Source organism: Pelobates fuscus, chromosome 1, assembly GCF_036172605.1.
Source record: "Pelobates fuscus isolate aPelFus1 chromosome 1, aPelFus1.pri, whole genome shotgun sequence".
NCBI classification, from domain to species: domain Eukaryota; kingdom Metazoa; phylum Chordata; class Amphibia; order Anura; family Pelobatidae; genus Pelobates; species Pelobates fuscus.
In genome coordinates, this window is record NC_086317.1 from 434591077 (window position 1) to 434609694 (window position 18618).

The 18618-nt window shown below is 43.4% G+C and overlaps 1 protein-coding gene across 1 annotated transcript in view; it reads left to right on the plus strand.

Moving 5' to 3' along the window:
• Positions 1-604: 604 nt before the first annotated feature.
• KATNAL1 (katanin catalytic subunit A1 like 1) overlaps positions 605-18618 on the plus strand; it is a 96785-nt gene continuing 78771 nt past the window's right edge. The window contains exon 1 of the mRNA XM_063429480.1: positions 605-721. The gene's annotated coding sequence lies outside the window, so the exon portion shown is untranslated. The remainder of the gene's footprint in view (positions 722-18618) is intronic.

An 18618-nucleotide genomic window follows, 5' to 3' on the forward strand; every position in this document is an offset into this window, starting at 1 on the left:
GTGCAGTGATGGTCTCATTGTGCAGTGATGGTCTCATTGTGCAGTGATAGTGTCATTGTGCAGTGATGGTGTCATTGTGCAGTGATGGGGTCATTGTGCAGTGATGGTTTCATTGTGCAGTGATGGTGTCATTGTGCAGTGATGGTGTCATTGTGCAGTGATGGTCTCATTGTGCAGTAATGGTGTCATTGTGCAGTGATGGTCTCATTGTGCAGTGATGGTGTCATTGTGCAGTGATGGTCTCATTGTGCAGTGATGGTGTCATTGTGCAGTGATGGTGTCATTGTGCAGTGATGGTCTCATTGTGCAGTAATGGTGTCATTGTGCAGTGATGGTGTCATTGTGCAGTGATGGTCTCATTGTGCAGTGATGGTCTCCGTGTGCAGTGATGGTGTCATTGTGCAGTGATGGTCTCATTGTGCAGTGATGGTGTCATTGTGCAGTGATGGTGTCATTGTGCAGTGATGGTCTCATTGTGCAGTGATGGTCTCATTGTGCAGTGATAGTGTCATTGTGCAGTGATAGTCTCTGGAGAGGGAGGAGAGAGCGAGGGGGGATCTGATACAGTATGAATGAAGCTCCTCCCCCCCGGGCGTCTCCAGTGTTCCAGCATCCAGTAGCATCCATGGCAACCCTGCAAACACAGCCTGATAACTGACATTCTGCCAGGCCGGTAACACCGGAAAGGCCATCCTGCAAGAGCAGCTAACAAGCAGTAACGGTACCACACCAACCTACACCCTCCATACACTACCCGTTACCGGGCTAATTATCCCTGATTCAAACAACACCCTGACACCCTGCTCTCACTGACCCTGGGAGTAACGCGCGGAGCATCGGGGACTTGTAGTACTTGTTCCAGTAATCGAACGTAGAACGAAACGGAAGAGGGACCACTGCGGGACTACAAGTTCCGTGAGCCTTTGCAGCAGGGATCCATCATCCCCTCTATCTGCTCACACTTATTGTGCTGCATATAGAAATCAGGAGCCCGGTGTTTTACTTTACACACAGAGAGAGAGAGAGAGGTGAGGGGGCTGCCATGGGGTGGGTGACACAGCATACACGGTGTGCTCCCAACATCCACCTGACTTTTAACATTGTGAGACATTGATGCTGATTTTTATTATTATTTTCAGAAATTCTGTATATTTACACAGTCAGGTAATTTCACAGTATTCTTTAACCCCTTAAGGACACATGCCATGTGTGACATGTCATGATTCCCTTTTATTCCAGAAGTTTGGTCTTTAAGGGGTTAAGTTAATAATAACACTTTAACCTGATTCACCCCAAAAGTCTGTAATGTAGAATGTACAATAGTCTGTAGCCATTTATGCGAATTTTTATTATCAGCTTATTTATTTTTTTACTTTACATATAATATATGTATTTTAGTGTTTTAGAGCAGCCCTTTTAGTTCAGTTTCATTGGGGAACATTTGGGATTTGTGTTTTGGGAACTTGTCTGTGAAGAGATGGTGCTACTGGTAATTATTAGTGACTTCGCTGACCTGCTGATAGCTGTTTATGTAATTGCATATATGTATAACTGGGTAACTACGGTACAAATACAAAGCACAGTTTTATTGACCTAGAGTTCTGAGTGAAATTGTGAAATAAATAAATCCCTCTTGTATCTAGTCCTAGATAGAGTGATTGAAAGGGGTGTTGCAACACCATTGCATGTTTTAGATTGTTTTTTGGCTGTAGTGACTGGAGCAAAGGGAAACAGGTCTTTGAAGTATCAAACTTTCAATTCTTTTTTTTTTTTTTTTTTAAAACAATTATTTATTATAAAGTGAACTTGTCAAGCTAAGTTTAGCGTCAGATAAATTGCTCCTAAATGCATTTAATATACGTAATGCATGACAGAGATACATATTTTCGAGATTTACAAGATTTCGAGATATACTCATCCTATCTCCAATCCAGCACTATGTCCTCAGCTTTGTGGGTCTTATCTGTGTTACTCTTCTGTAACTCCCACCTCTGGTCTGCCCAGGGGCATTGCTGGGGGAGAAAACTTCATGCACTGTAGCCCCCATTGGGGTCCTGAAAAGCTCCAGGTCTAATTTAGGCACCCTTTCATTGTTCGCTCAGTTGCCTGTAATACTAAGAAACAAATAAGACATTCAATTATTATATCATTTGTGGCAGTGCCACTTTAATGCACCATATATGGAGTTAATTATACAGCACAATGTGGGGTTAATTTTGTGAGTGCAGGATCTTAAAGGACCACTCTAGGCATCCAGACCACTTCTGCTTAATGAAGTGGTCTGGGTGCCAGGTCCAGCTAGGGTTAACCCATTTTTTTATAAACGTTTATAAATGGGTTAATCCAGCCTCCAAATCCTCTAGTGGCTGTCTCACTGACAGCCGCTAGAGGCGTTTGCGTGATTCTCACTGTGAAAATCACAGTGAGAGCACGCAAGCGTCCATATGTTTTCCTGGCACTATAGTGGTCCTTTAATGCAGTAGGGTAAAGGGTTAATAAAGCAGGTGTGGCGTTTATACAATTAAAGGGACACTGTAGCCACTAGAACAACTACAGCTTAATGAGTGAGTATAGTATTTCCCTGCAGGCATTTTAATGTAAACTCCTTTTCATAGAAAAGATTGTGTTTTACATTAATGCCATTAGGGCCGGTGCTTGGATTTTTAGGTACATAGGCGAAGATGCATTCCCCCCCCCCCCCAAAAAAAAATCTTCACCTATGTGCCTCTTAACCAGCCCCTCTCCCCTCCCCGACCATTAATGGTCCCTTCCCTGTCCCTTAGTGTTCTTCTCCCCTCCCCCCTCTTTTCCCTGTCTCTTGGTGTTTCTCTCCCATTCCCTCCCTGTCCCTTGGTGCACCCCACACCTCTTTAGTGGTCACACTCCCCTTCCTGGTGTGTCAGTGTGTACAGAGTGTAGCGGAGTGGAGCGCGGTACAGGAGCTTCAGTTTTCTGTACCTGGCCGAACTGACAGGGAGTGCTCTCTCTGTGAGCACCTCCTGTCAGTCTGGCCAGGTACAGGAAACAGAAGCTCCTGTACCGCGCTCCGCTACACTCTGTACACACTGAAAGTCACACATTCAATGACAAACACACAGACATCACTGACAAACACACAGACGTCACTGACAGACACACTGATAGTCACACACAGACTCAATGACAAACATACTCTCACTGATTTGACAGACACACACTCATACACTGACAAACACACTCATCATACACTGACAGACACACTCATCATACACTGACAGACACACTCATCATACACTGACAGACACACTGACAGACACACTCATCATACACTGACAGACACACTCATCATACACTGACAGACACACTCATCATACACTGACAGACACACTCATCATACACTGACAGACACACTCATCATACACTGACAGACACACTCATCATACACTGACAGACACACTCATCATACACTGACAGACACACTCATCATACACTGACAGACACACTCATCATACACTGACAGACACACTCATCATACACTGACAGACACACTCATCATACACTGACAGACACACTCATCATACACTGACAGACACACTCATCATACACTCACATGCGCACACACACACGCTGTCACTCACAGACGCGCGCACGCTGTCACTCACAGACGCGCGCACGCTGTCACTCACAGACGCGCGCACTCTGTCACTCACAGACGCGCGCACTCTGTCACTCACAGACGCGCACACTCTGTCACTCACAGACGCGCACACACACACATACACTCACTAATTATTTTATAAATAAATATTTTCCACCCAGCCTCCCTACCTGGAGAGCTGGTGTGGATGATGAATCCTTCCCTGGGGTCCAGTGGGGCTGCTGGGCGGCGTGCGGCTGTGCTGAGATCACACGCGGCGAGGGAGCTCTAACCTCTCTGCTCTGCTCCCTCGCGCACTGTCTGCTGATACCGCGGGAGCCGGAATATGACTTCATATTCCGGCTCCCGTGGTATCAGCAGACAGCGTGCGAGGGAGCAGAGCAGAGAGGTTAGAGCTCCCTCGCCGCGCCTGATTACAGCACAGCCGCACGCCGCACCGGGGGCCGAGATTGTGGCCCGGCAGGAGGGAGAGCTTCCCTCCTGCCGGTCACTGAAATCTTGCGCCCCCAGAGCCCGTGCGCCCTAAGGCGGCCGCCTGTGCCGCCTTATGGACGCGCCGGCCCTGTGCCTAGGAACACCTCTAGTGGCAGTCACTCAGACGACCGCTAGATGTGCTTCCTGGGTTAATGCAGCACTAACGTTCAGTGTCTCCACGCTCCTCTATGAGGAGATGTTGATTGGTGCAGCACATGCGCAAAGCCTCACAATTCTTTCCTATGGGAAGGAATTGGATTGGCTGCGATCATCAAGTTTGATGATCTCAGCCAAGGGGATTGAGCTTGGGCAGAGCCATTGTGTGACCGGACCCATGTGGCACTGGAAAAAGGTGAATAAATCACATTTTTAACTGGAGGTAAGTGGGTGCCAGAGGACTAAGAGGCTGTTTAGATCTATAGTGTCAGGAATACTATACTATAGTGTTCCTTTAAGTTCATGTAGTACTCTCAGTTCAATCAAAGATTTAGTATTATAATATAATTCATAGATAATTTTAGGGTTGAACATAGGACTGGTGTCAGGAGGAGTTTAGGGCAATATATGCATACAATATACCCTAGTCCTTTTGCTGCCCAGGATGGTCCCACACTTTGCTTCTCCCACTTTTTTCTTTGATTTGCCCAGCTTGGAGACACTTACTCAAGCTGGGCAAACCTCCTCTGTGACACCGAAACGCTGGCTTTGTGGCCAGCTTCTGTAATATAGTGTAATTCATAGATAAATTTAGAGTCACTCTGTTCCTATACTCCATAGCCAGAACTAGCAGAGTTGGCTAATGAGTTGCAAAACCACACCACATGCACCGTGGTTGCTATGTAGTACCACGCATAGGAGGTCTTTTCTGCTTTCCCTTGTCAATCAATTCTTCGACATAGAGGCTATGCCAAAGGGTTGATTGACAGGTGGGAGAATATATTTAATATTATTATTATTATTATTATTAATTTTTTTTTTTATATTTATTTTTAGATAATTTCACTCTTTGTTTAGCTGAGTAGCCATGTAGGACATAACAGAATTTGTTATCTGCTCAACCTACCATTCCTCTGCTGTGATTGCTCTATGCTCTACACTTCAGCAAAATGCAAGTTAGGTTTCCATCTTGCCAATGGCCTTCCATTGAGAGAATTAATACATACTGTTTTTATCACTGGGAGTGCCACTATACTAAGCAGCTAGAAGTTCTTAATTCTGTTCTTTCAGCAGGTGGGTGGATTACTCCCAGTACATGAGGATATCATGGAAGGGAGCAATCTACTTGTGTGTATGCCTTTGCATTCCTGGTAAAAATAAAGAAGTAATTTTGTTCTTAAATCCTACGAGTGCACTGGATATACTATAGGGATGGAGTTTGACACCAGGGCCAGAAACACTGGGAAACGGGCAAGGGTATTCACTAAACTAAGATTTTTTTTTTTTTTGTGAACGATAAATTTCAGAATTTAGGCTAAAATAGGCTGGAGAATCTTTTAAAAATCCACCCTTTGGGCCTAAATTTGCATGAATACACGTTATTAATGTATGTGTATCATATTCATGTTTGTATATAGGTAATAAACATACTTTTTAACAATAAGGTGTTTCCTAATAGGGAACTAGTCAGTAAATGGATTTTAGACAGAAATAGATGATCTACCTATTACTGGTAGATATAACCCATACATTCAGGGTAACTTGACCATACATAAAATAAACTTGTATTGGAAAAAAATATTCACTATACAAAAATGTAAAGAAAAAACCATACCAAATATCAAATATAATACACCCTAATTAAATACAATCACTGATTATTGTGCTGTTAAAATCAATAAATGACTGCCAAGTAGCTGCAAGATAGTACTTGGCAAGAGCAAACTTATCTATAATGCTGTACATTAGATTAATTGGGCAGCAACAATAAAGAGGAAATCCAACAACAAATAGTAGAACAACAAAGTGTTACATTAAATTGTAACTAGAAAAGCTACAATTTCTGGGGAAATTGTGTGAAGTGTTCTTGCCTCCACCAGTAGTCTACAACTGGAGTGGGCGGAGTAACTGTTATTATTTATTTATATAGCACATTTAATTGCAACGTTGTTGCCCAAAGTGCTTCACAGTAACATTAAAACATACAGTTATAAAACATTAGCAAGTGCAAAAGGCCCTGTCTATGACATCACTTGCTGCTGCAGCCTGGCACAGGTCAGAGTATTTTTGCGGTTGCCATCTTCAAACGGTCGTATTTTAAATCCTACAGTGAAGAGCTCTATATTGTGAGAATCACAAGACCCAGACCTACATTTTCCCTTCGTATAGTGGCAGTACTTACAAGTGGGATGTTCCTTAGGATTCTGGACAAGAAGCTCCCCCTTCTTTAGAATTTAAATGCTGTGCTCCGCCTGCTGCCTCCATATAAGCTGTAACTCAGAGACACTCACCAGTTCTTCTTGTCCCGGCAACGGGACGGACAGGTTCCCCCACAGTGCAGGTGGAGATTTGGTGCGTTCAGCACAGGTTGCTGACCGGGAGGTGAGTGCCCGATAGTTTCCCGGGCGGGAACTGAGCGGCAACAGTACTTCCGGGTTCGCGTTACGGAACGTGACCGGGTACTGTCTTTTGTGGTTTTTTCTGACGGAGTTCCCAGGCGGTTCTCCTTCATTGCTCATTACGCATGCGCACAGCGGTGGAACGCACGCCCGGGAGGCTTTGCGTTCCACCAAACACAGAATCACGCTACTGAGCATGCGCGAAACGGTGTTTGGCGCCAAATTTAAAATTTGGATACATGGCTGTGCAGGACCTTCCTGACCCCAAGGGTGGGTGTACAGTTCTGGTTCTCCGTGTCACCTGCCCTCCTACACGGATCTTAGGTGATTTAAGGTGAGGTTTAACTATTGAACTCTCCTTTTTTTCACCTTTTGTTTTTATGCATGCTTCTAGAATAAGTCCTATGTCTCCAGATAAGACAGATATAGACAAGATGTCAACTTCTGTTCCAAACACCACAAGTAAATCTAAGCACTTATGTTGTCTGGAATGTGCGTTACCTCTACCTGACGGATGTCGCAAAAATACATGCAATCAGTGCGCAACGGATCGGCTAGTAAAAGCCGAGCAGACTGATATGGCATCCTTCCTGGGCTGGTTTCAGGAAAATTTGTCCCAGACATTTGAAGCTATTCGGGAGAAACTGCCCACACAGCGTAGGAGGAATAGATCTCCTTCTGTGTCTGACGTCTCTTCGCCTTCGGATATTTCCAGCCTGGCTTCAAGTGTGGAGGAGGGGTTTCCACCAGAAGAGCTGAAGAAATTTATTAAAGAAGTGACGACGGCGGTACAAGAAACTGAACCTACCAAGGGTAAGGTTAAAGGTTTCCCAATGTCTCCTTAAATCTTGGATCTCCATCATAGAGAATGAAAGAATCTTGAAAGACGTACGTTCAAGTCAAGCTACAGTCTGGAGAAAAATGGGAAGATCTTCCTAAGTGGATGTTCAGATTGACCAGCTATCAAAGAAAACCACTATACCCATTGGCGAAGTCTCAGGGCTTAAAGACCCAATGGACGAACGGGCCGAAACTTCGTGTAGTATATTCCAGGCCGCAGGATATCAGTGCAGAGCTGAATTTGCAGGTTCAGCGGTTCTCAGAGCTCAGAGCGTTTGGCTACAAGCCCTGGAAGATTCCATTATGGGAAATCTGATACAGATCCTTCCCATCTCTTGTTCCTACTGAAAGATGAGTTTTCTTTGTTTATCAGCGAGGATTATGGGTTTGTCGTCAGTAGCCAGAAGAGCTCTTTGGCTACGAACATGGACAGCTGACTCTGCGTCTAAGGCATCCTTATGTGAATTACCCTTTGAAAGGAACAAAAATTTTTTTTTTTTTTTGGCACTCCTTTGGAAGACATTGTTAGACAGATGTCTGATACGAAGAAAGCCCTGCCTCTGGATTCAAGAACCCAGGGATATTAAAGTTTTCAGTACAAGGGTCAGAGGTCCTTTCGTTACCAGGGCGGTTTTGCAGGTTTCAAAAGCATGATGGCCTATGGCCATACCAGCCTGAAAATCCCTGATCTCGTCAGATCTCAGAAGCCATCCAGACTCGGGCCTGGTTAGTACTTGTATGGGAGACCAACTATGTACCTCAAATAAACAGCCAGTGGTCTTGACAGGAATCCAACAGGCATGACAAAAGAGGAAGTTTTGACGCCATAAGAATGGGAGGACGCCTTCGGTTCTTCACCCAAGACTAGGAAAGAGTGCTTCATAGGTGGATTACAAGAACCATTTCAGAAGGTTACAGAATAAAGTTTCATCGAAACCACGTCCATCCTTCCTACTGTCAAGCTATCCATCAAGAGTAAACAAATTCTCTTCTTCTTTAAGAAATGTGGTAGAGAAGTACCCAAACGTTGGGTATTTCAGGGAGTTTACTCACGCCTTTTTTTCTGGTTCAAAAACCAGATGGAAACTAGTAAACACCTGCTTACCATGACAGAAGTTCCGTATGGAACGTATTTTGTCTTTTGACACACATTTTACAAAGGGAGATTACATGAAGAGTTGGTTTAAATATGCTTATCTCCATGTACCGGTTTCAAGAATCTTCCTGGAAGTTTCTCAGGTTTGCGGTTCTAGCAACACTGGCTTGTTGGTCTAGTGGTATGATTCTCGCTTCAGGTGCGAGAGGTCCCGGGTTCAAATCCGGAAGTGCCCAAGCATTCTTGTTTCAAGAAAGCGAAGGATTCTCCATTTACATTTAAACTCTTCCCTTTGGCCTGTCCTCAGCTCTTCGAGCTTTTACGGAAATCCTGGCATCCATAGCAGTGGTTTTACGTCTGAAAGGTATCTCGATTGTTCCATACCTGGACGTTTGGTTCCTGAAGGCCCAATAAAGACAACTGCTAAATCTTCATCTCACGATTACAATGAAGGTTTTAAGAGATCACGGTTGGATCCTGAACCTGGAAAAATCCAAGCTGACTGCGTCACGAAGTCTAGAGTTCTTGGGTCTTAGAGGAAATTCACAGTCCCTCTCTCTTTTTCTACCATTAGTGAAACAAATGAGGATTTTAAAAGCCGTATCAAAGCTGCATAAAAACCTAAGTTCAATCAGAGATGCTATGAGGTTCTAGGCCTCCTCGCTTCTGCAATCCCAGCAGTGGCCTGGGCTAAGGCAGAAGCAAAACCATTGCAATGGGACATCCTTTCCCAATGGACACGAAAACAGGAAGATCTAGACTCTCCCTTCCACCTATCCAAAGGGGTGAAAGGACTCCTGAACTGGTGGAAACACAGAAGCAAAATCTCAAAGGGCCTATCGTTTGCTCAGAAACAATGGTTTATGATATCCACATATGCCTCCCAGATGGGTTGGGGCGCCCATCTAGCTTCTCAGTTCCGTCAGGGTCTTGGAACAGAGTGGAGTCAGGCGCTTCCTGAAGTTTCAGGGATTAATGCGGTTTGGAAGGCACTGGTTTCCTTCCGTTCAGCCATCACAAATCAGGCAATGAGGATTCAGTCGGACGACGCCACTACAGTGTTTTTTTTCGCCAGGGTGGCACGAAGGTAAAAGCTCTTCAAGAGCTCTGCTACCTCATATGTCTTGGGCTCAAGCGAATCTTCTCGCTATATCAGCTACCCAGGTCAGAGGGTCTCTAAAGTTAGTGCAGACGGCCTCAGCCGTAGACTTTGGTCTCAGGCAGACTGGGCACTGTCAAGCTAAATTTTTTGGCGCTGGGTTCACGCTTCGGCAGGCCGGAGATAGACCTGTTTGCCACAAGGAGATACAGGAAAGTTCAATGTTTTGCTTCTCTCCATTCAGGAGAGTACCCAGTTGTCCTAGACGGTCTATCGATACCTTGGACCTTCGACATGGCTTATGTTTTCCCTCCTGTCGCTCTTATACCACGGATTGTTCATAAGTAAGATGAAGAAGGCAAGTAATTGGCAGTCCTGCCCTTCTGGCCGAACAGGAGTTGGTTTTCGGAAGTGGAAAACTTGACAATCTCACGTTGGCATCTCCAGTCTCTTCTCAAATATTGGAGAATGTGACTCTCCCCGTGGAAACTCTGGATATTTTTCACCTGACTGCATGGTTGCTGCAAGGGTGATCCTTCAAGGCCATGGTCTCTCTGACCTTTATGTGATGTGTTGCTGTCTTCTGTCCGCTGGTCCACTTCGTAAATCTATTTCAGAGTTTGGATGAAGTTCAGAACCTGGTGTTCACTTCGAGGTTGGATCCGGCCAAAACCTCTATCCCGGAAAATCTTTCTTTTTTGCAAGATGGGTTTGAAGCCGGCCTGGGAGTTTTACGCTCAAAGGCCAGATTTCAGCTCTAAATCACTTCCTGGTTCGTGGCTTTGCCTCAAACCTGATTTTTCTAAGATTTCTTAAGTCCATAAGGCTTAAGAGGCCTCCTAAGTAGTACCTTTCCCTACTTGGGATCTGTCTGGTGCTTCGAGCCCTTTGCGAACCACCATTTGAACATTTACTGGAGGTTCCTATCAAGTTTCTTACCTTCAAGACGGTTTTCCGGGTGCCTATCGCCTCTGCTAGTTGAGTAGGTGTGATCCGAGCTCTCTCTTTCTCTCCGGAATTCACCTTTTTCATCGCAACTAGGTGGTCCTGCACACCAAGCTTTCTTTTTTGCCTAAGGTTTTTTTTGGTGCTGCAATTACCAACCTATTGTCCTACCGGGGTTTTATCATTTTCCTTCGTCGGATCTGGAAAGAATGTGACATCTCCTAGATGTTAGAAGATCCCTGAAAATCTGTCTTCAGATGACTCAGGGATTAGATCCTTAGATCTATGTGTATTCTTTCATGGCGCTAACAGGGGTTGTGCTGTCTCAGGACCCTCTTTGGCCTGATGGCTAACGTATACAATCAGGTTGGCTTATCAATCCAAAGGGATTCCCCTTAGTTTCCCTTTAAAGGCTCGTGCCTCTAGAGCTATGACGACCTCCTGGGCTGAAAGAGCAGCCGCCTCACCTGAAGACATCTGCAAAGCTGCTGCTTGGTCTTCCTTACATACTTTTATCAAGCATTGTAGGCTGGACGTATTCTCATCATCTGAAGCTGCTTTGGGCGTAAGGTGCTACAAGCTGTGGCCTGCTGAGTTCCCACCCTTTGTTGTTTGCAGGGGTCTTGCTATATCCCACTTGTAAGTACTGCCACTATACGAAGGGAAAAACAGTAATTTTACTTACCGTAAATTCCTTTTTTCTTAGTATAGTGGCAGTACTGGCTTTCCCTCCGCTTTCAAATAGATTAAATTCTATGCATCATTCGGTCTCCGTTTTTTGGTTCTTTTGTATTACTGGTGAGTGTCTCTGAGTTACAGCTTATATGGAGGCAGCAGGCGGAGCACAGCATTTAAATTCTAAAGAAGGGGGAGCTTCTTGTCCAGAATCCTAAGGAACATCCCACTTGTAAGTACTGCCACTATACTAAGAAAAAAGGAATTTACGGTAAGTAAAATTACTGTTTTTGATGTATAGTATGTCTCTGAGCTATTAACAATGAAGGCACAGTGGCAGTTTAGAAATTGCCCTTCAAATGTGAGCTTTGCAGAGTGGAGTTTCAATGAATGTCAATGGACTGCGTGAGTTGCAAACAAATGGTCGTATTGTGAAAACTATAAGGACTATGGCTTAGCTGTGGATATTTTTTGTGGCAGCAGGGAAAGCGCAGGGAAAGCTGAACGTTTTGATATAAGATTTGTGTAGGTGGGCCTGAAAATGAGGGAGTGGTGGCAGTTTAGAAATCATGTCCTGATTTTTCAGCTTTTGCCAGCTCCCACTCTCTAGCTTTGCCATTCATTCCTATGGGACAAATCTCGCCACAAGAACGACGATATTCCGAGAACCATTTGGAGAAACGTTCCACAAAGTAATAGCAATCCGATCGGGAACAATCTGCACGTTTTGGTATATTTTTGTCTATGTAGTGTAAAAACTGTGGGAGGAGTTAGGGTGGCAAATTTGGCTATAATAATATATATGTGAGATAACATTAAGTGGTCTTGCTATGCAAGAACACTTAACTAATGTTTAAGAGGAAGGAAAAGTATAATACTGCTAAACATGTGGTGATGTATCAGACACAGTGACTGTGAAAGGCTTCAGCCTGTGCTGATAAATGGAACATAGTAGTGCCTACAAGGGAACCTAACATTAGGAACCTATGTAGCAATCAAATCCTGACAGGAGAAAGGAAATGATAATGGGAGAACAACCCCCAGAAAGAATCACATGTACCCACGGTATTGCTAGTATCAGTGGTCATGATATAACGCCTACTGGATTCCTACCTAACTATTAAACTAACTACAGCAATGAACTAATCCGTCCCTCACACTATAGTATGGAGTAAGTGTCCACACTGCCCGGACTCCAAATACATAAAAATTAAACAAATCGAGCCATTCTAGCTGCATCTCTGGATTGCTGTGTACTAGTTAAATCAGGTCAGACATAATGTGCAGCAACATAAAGATGCCCCATAGGGGTTATTTTTGCATCATCAGGTTGCGGTATGCTAAATACAGTGCTGGTATTGGATCGAAGGTTATAGGAGGTGGGAACAGTTGAGGAGAGCATTCTACTCAGGGTGGGAGCTTCCCAGAAAAGCTCTTAAATACAATGCTGGAATGATAAAGTGTGCGTCGGGATTCCAGCGACAGCCAGTTTAGGTCTTTTAACAATGGTTGGCCATGTAATTACAGTGTAGCACAAAGTGGCAGAACGAGTTGTATAATGTAATACGTTTATTAAGGTGGGATTGCGGCGCAGGTACATACACTACATCACCATATTCAGTGACCGGCATCTGTTTCCTTACGGTGGGGCTAATTCAGGATTTGTTTGTGTACAGGGCACCTCGTCTATTGAGGTCTAGCAACATATCTAAATATTTGAAAGAACAGACTGCGGCCACTATGCTCTTTAAATATGTTCTGATACATGGTTGTGAATTTCGTAATTTATGTATTACCAAAGGTCAGTGTTTAGGAAACACTTATCTGCGATCCACTATTCTAAACATAGAATGTGACGGCAGATAAGAACCATTTGGCCCATCTAGTCTGCCCAGTTTTCTAAATACTTTCATTAGTCCCTAGCCTTATCTTAAGTCTAGGATAGCCTTATGCCTATCCCACGCATGCTTAAACTCATTATTATTATTTATATAGCGCCAGCAAATTCCGTAGCCTGTACAATGGGTGAACTAACACACGTAATTGTAACCAGACAAATGGACGCACAGGAACAGAGGGGTTGAGAGCCCTGCTCAATGAGCTTACAAGCTAAAGGGAGTGGGGTATAGGGACAAAAAGGGTAAAAGTAGGGATACTGAAAATAGGTTGCTAGAAAAGTAATCACTGAGAATGTAGTGGGTTATTTTTGACAATTGCAGAAGAGGAGTCATGGGTTGGGGGGGGGAGGGGGGATGAAAAACCCGACAGCCCAGGCAGCCCTCCCACGGCAAATGAGGCCCCCGGGGGCCATGTGATCGCTCTCAAAGAGCGATCACATGGACCCCTATAGCTGGCTATGGATCTGCCAGCAGGGGGACTGTCTAAAATATCAGACAGTCCCCCTGCTGGTAGGTAGTGTAAAAAAAAAAAAAATTAAACATCTTTAAAAATAAATTAAAAGTTTTATTTATATATATATTTAATATTTAATACTAATATAAGTGTGTGTGTGTATATATATATATATATATATATATATATATATAGATCTACATATATATATATACGTATAATTAAAATATTGACACAAAATTTTATATAAATTAATTATCCAAATGTAATTTCATTCTAACTGTATTTTGTTATTAATATATATATATATGTATATGTGTGTGTGTGTAACAAAATACACTTAGAATGACATTCTATATATATCTATCTATCAAATAACCGTGTGTGTGTGTGTATGTGTATATATATATATGTATAGACAATGAAAGGAAGATAGCACTCCCAGGACTTGTAAATAAAGTAAAACTTAACTTTTAATCAAAACAGCAGAAGGTCGACGTTTCAGTCTGTTAACCACAGACTTTCATCAGGACTAATGCAACATAGCATAAAATGACATATATATATACAATCAGTACATAATGGTAATCAACTTACCCACCACCAAACCAATTACTTCTCCCTATCAGCTCCGGCTGGGTTTGCCGCGGGTTCCGCCGACGCCAGTGCGTGCGTCGCAATGACGTCATCACACGGCGCCGGCGTCATCACGCCACGTGACCACACGCCCGTCGGCATCATGGGGAGTGTTGTCATGGAAATAAACTCCATGGCAACCAAATAAAAACAATAATGAACGGCTGAAACGGCATTGAGAAGAACACATGGACAGTATTAACGAACTGAATACAGAAATGTAACCACTATCACTATATAGCCGGGAGATTCAAAGCTTTAAGTACATACAGTTCTAGGCAGATAAATTTGATCGATAGGACCCTGCAGGGATGAACTCTATAGGAAGCTCAATGTTAATTACAGATTAGATAGACAGGTCCATAATATCAGTATAGGGAAAAAGACCCTTAAATCCAGCAAAGTGTGTACAATATATACACTATATACACTATCTACAATCACAGCGCCTACTAGTCAAATAGATTGTCTTGGTAGCCCAACAAATTTAGTGACTAAGAAAACAATTCAAATGGACCAACCAATGTCCAGGGTACTTAGACCACGATATAAAAATCCATAAGGAGACCAGGTAGTGTCCCAAATGTACAATAGCCAAGATAATAGGGTATATCTACTCGGTGGCTTGTAAAAATAATATTTAAATAGCCTGTTATGGTACAACCTATTATAAAACATCTAGATAAGTAGAATTAGAGAAAAACACACATGGAGAACCCACTATATAAATGGGTACCCCTGCCAGTCCAAAAGCTATACTAGTAATTATTACTTATAGAAAACATAGAAATATGAAACATATAGGGTTATGAAGCAAATGACCATCCTCGAAACTGAACAACCAGGGAGGTAGCTTAACCCCAAGGGCGGGCTCCCAACACCTATGTCAGTATACATCAGGTCATTCAAAATATTAGATCATAAGAACACAGATAGTGAATATTTTTCATTCAGTCCAAGAGGGTGGACCGTTTGTAAAGTCCTTATCCAGAACAGTTCTCTTTGTAGGAGCATTCTTTTACGATCTCCCCCCCTCCTAGGTGCAGGTACATGATCGATAGCCATGAGCTTCATAGATGGCAAATTATGGCCCAGTTCAAGAAAGTGCTTCGCTACCGGTAACTCCGACTTCTGGTCCCTATAAGCTGTTCTAATGCTGGACCTATGGTTTCGGATACGTTCCCTCAGGGGCAAGTCCGTTTTCCCAATGTACGTTAAACCACAAGGACACATGAGTTTATATATCACGAAGTCACTGGTACAAGATAATCGATGTTGGATGCGGAAACTAGCCCCCGTGTGTGGATGTGTGAACGTCTTTCCAGGGATCATGTGTCCACAAGTCACACATCCAAGACAGCGATAACATCCCAGGTTCTGTGGAGTATTACCCTTCGTATAGCAGTGGACTGGATCGGTGTTAACTAACAAATCCCTCAGATTCTTGTTCCTCTTGTAGCAAAACATCGGAGGATTCTGGAATATTGGAGGTAATGTTACATCGTTACTGAGTGTTCTCCAATTTGCCTCAATGATTTGTTTGAATTTAAGAGATGATGTTGTGAACGTGGTGGGGAAGACCAATCTGTCAGTCTTTGTCTTTGGAGCAGGAGTGTCAATTGTAGCCAACCCTCGGTCAAGTGCCTTCTGTAGGATCTGGCATGTATATCCACGTTGTCGAAACTTCTCCCACATTAACCCCAACTGTTCTTGGGCTCTCAAAGGATCTGAGTTGTTCCTCAAGACACGCAAAAATTGCGAGTAGGGCAGAGAGTTTTTTAATGAACCAGGGTGAAAGCTATTGGCCTGAAGTATAGTATTTCGGTCCGTCGGCTTGGAGTATAGAGTATAAGCCAGCTTCATCCCCTCACGGAGTACTCTGATGTCCAAAAAATCAACAGTTGTCTCATCCATTATCGCTGTAAGTTTGATGTTACTTGTGCTTAAGTTGATGGATTGGACCATCTCTTGGGCCTCAGCTATGGTACCAGTAACCAGCATAAAGATATCGTCGATATATCTTGCATATTTCAGAATGCGGTCTTGGTAAGGTTCCAATATAAATCTATTTTCGAATTCGAACATATAACCGTTGGCATACATGGGTGCCATGGCTGCACCCATGGATGTACCGGCGATTTGTCTGTACCACTCCGTCTCGAACCTGAAGTAATTCTGGGAAAGGACTATTTCCAAGAGCTCCAACGTGAACTCTACAGGAGGACCTGTATAGTGCGTGGACTGCGATAGTATTGATCTCATTGCGTCTATACCCTCCTGATGGGGTATCACGGTGTATAGACTTGACACATCGCATGTCAGTAGAACAACCGGTTCAGAAGGTAATGTTGTCTCGGATAATAACCTTACGAAACTCGGGGTGTCCTTTATACAGGTGGAAAGGTGTTCAATGGGTTCTTTAAACAAGAAATCAAGCCACTTAGCCAGAGGTTCCAGAACTCCCCCAATCGCTGAAACTATGGGGCGGCCCGGAGGTTTGTCCAAATTTTTATGGACTTTAGGTAATGAATAAATTACTGGGGTTCTTGGTGACGTTGCCTGGAGGTATTGATAAAGTTCCATGGAGATATAGTTGGAGCGAAGCCCTCTTGATAGACATTCTTCAATCTGGTTAATAACCAGATCCGTAGGATCCTTTGATAGTTTGACATATGTGTTATGGTCCGACAGTTGTGATAGGATTTCAGACCGATAGTCTGAATAATTTTGGATGACGATGCCACCCCCTTTGTCGGCCGGACGGATGATGATCTCCTTATCAGCAGATAAGGATTTGATAATGGCTCGTTCATTCTTAGTACAATTTGAATGATGTGGATGGTTGTGTTTCAAGTGGTCAGACGATTCCTTCTGCACTGAACGTAGGAAGGACTTAATGGATACTTGATTGGGCATGGGGTCGAATGTGCTTTTCGTTCTGAATTTGTTAATAGAATTCGTTGTATCCTTAGTTTTGGTCTTAAAAAAATCTTTTAATCTTAACGACCGACCGAATTTATAAAGTTCAACTTCCCAATCCAAGGGCTTAACTCCAGACGTAGGGACAAATGATAAGCCTTTACTGAGCATACTGGTTTCTTCCGATGTCAGAGCTCTAGAGGATAGATTGAAAATTGGGGCTATCTCTGTTGACGGGGTGGCCGTCCTCTTGCCCCAGAAGGTACGCCCCCTCTGGCCACGTCTAGTGATGTACCTCCGCCTGCTACTCCGTATCTGCTCTGGTACCGTGTCCGTATAGACGGTTCTTCGGCTGCTGCCCTGTCTAAAAAAGGTTGTGCAGTGCTTGATGAGCTGTCTGTTCTCCGTGTTGAAAAAGAATCATGTGGTAGTTCAGACTCAGAGGTGGATTCTCCTGAAGTTCTATCTATTGTGAACTGTCTAGGTTTACGGATGGGTCTGCGTTTCTTAATGAAGTACGGTGTATCCGACTTTCCACTGAGCCATCTATATACCCGATGCTCCTTATAATCCGCTGTCACCCTCTCCTGTTTTTCTCTTTTGAATCTCACCAGGTCAGTTTTGTAATTCTTAATGTTGTCCTCCAGTTTTAATAGGGTAGTTGCCGATTCCGGTGCTGATAGTAGTACAGCCTGTCTTGTAGGGAGAAGTAATTGGTTTGGTGGTGGGTAAGTTGATTACCATTATGTACTGATTGTATATATATATGTCATTTTATGCTATGTTGCATTAGTCCTGATGAAAGTCTGTGGTTAACAGACTGAAACGTCGACCTTCTGCTGTTTTGATTAAAAGTTAAGTTTTACTTTATTTACAAGTCCTGGGAGTGCTATCTTCCTTTCATTGTCTGTATTTTGCTGGACAAGCACCGGGCGTTTACATTTGGATTGTGGAGTGCAGGATTATTTTGCTTCGTTGTATGTATGGCTCAGTGGCAGGAGCCAGCTTTCTATGCACCCTGATTTTGGAGTTCGAATTACTCCTGGATTTATATTCATCTGCTCTTTTGGAGAACGTTATTTTGGTACCATAGTGAGTACTTATATATAATTGTATATATTGGATTCAATTTATTATCCCACATTTTTTTCATCTATGGAAGATTTTTTTACATTGGCTGGTGGTTTAGTTGAACAGGCGGAAACATGGCAGTACAGTGAGGAGGATGCAGATAGGATACGGTGGGCTACATCTACATCTGATTTACCTAATACCACGTCTCTAAGGGACATTTATTTTGAATTATTAAGACTTAGAAAACGAGAGACTGATTTGGACCTGCATGGGCTCTTCCTGTCTGAATACCACCGCAAGTTACAGATTCCACGAG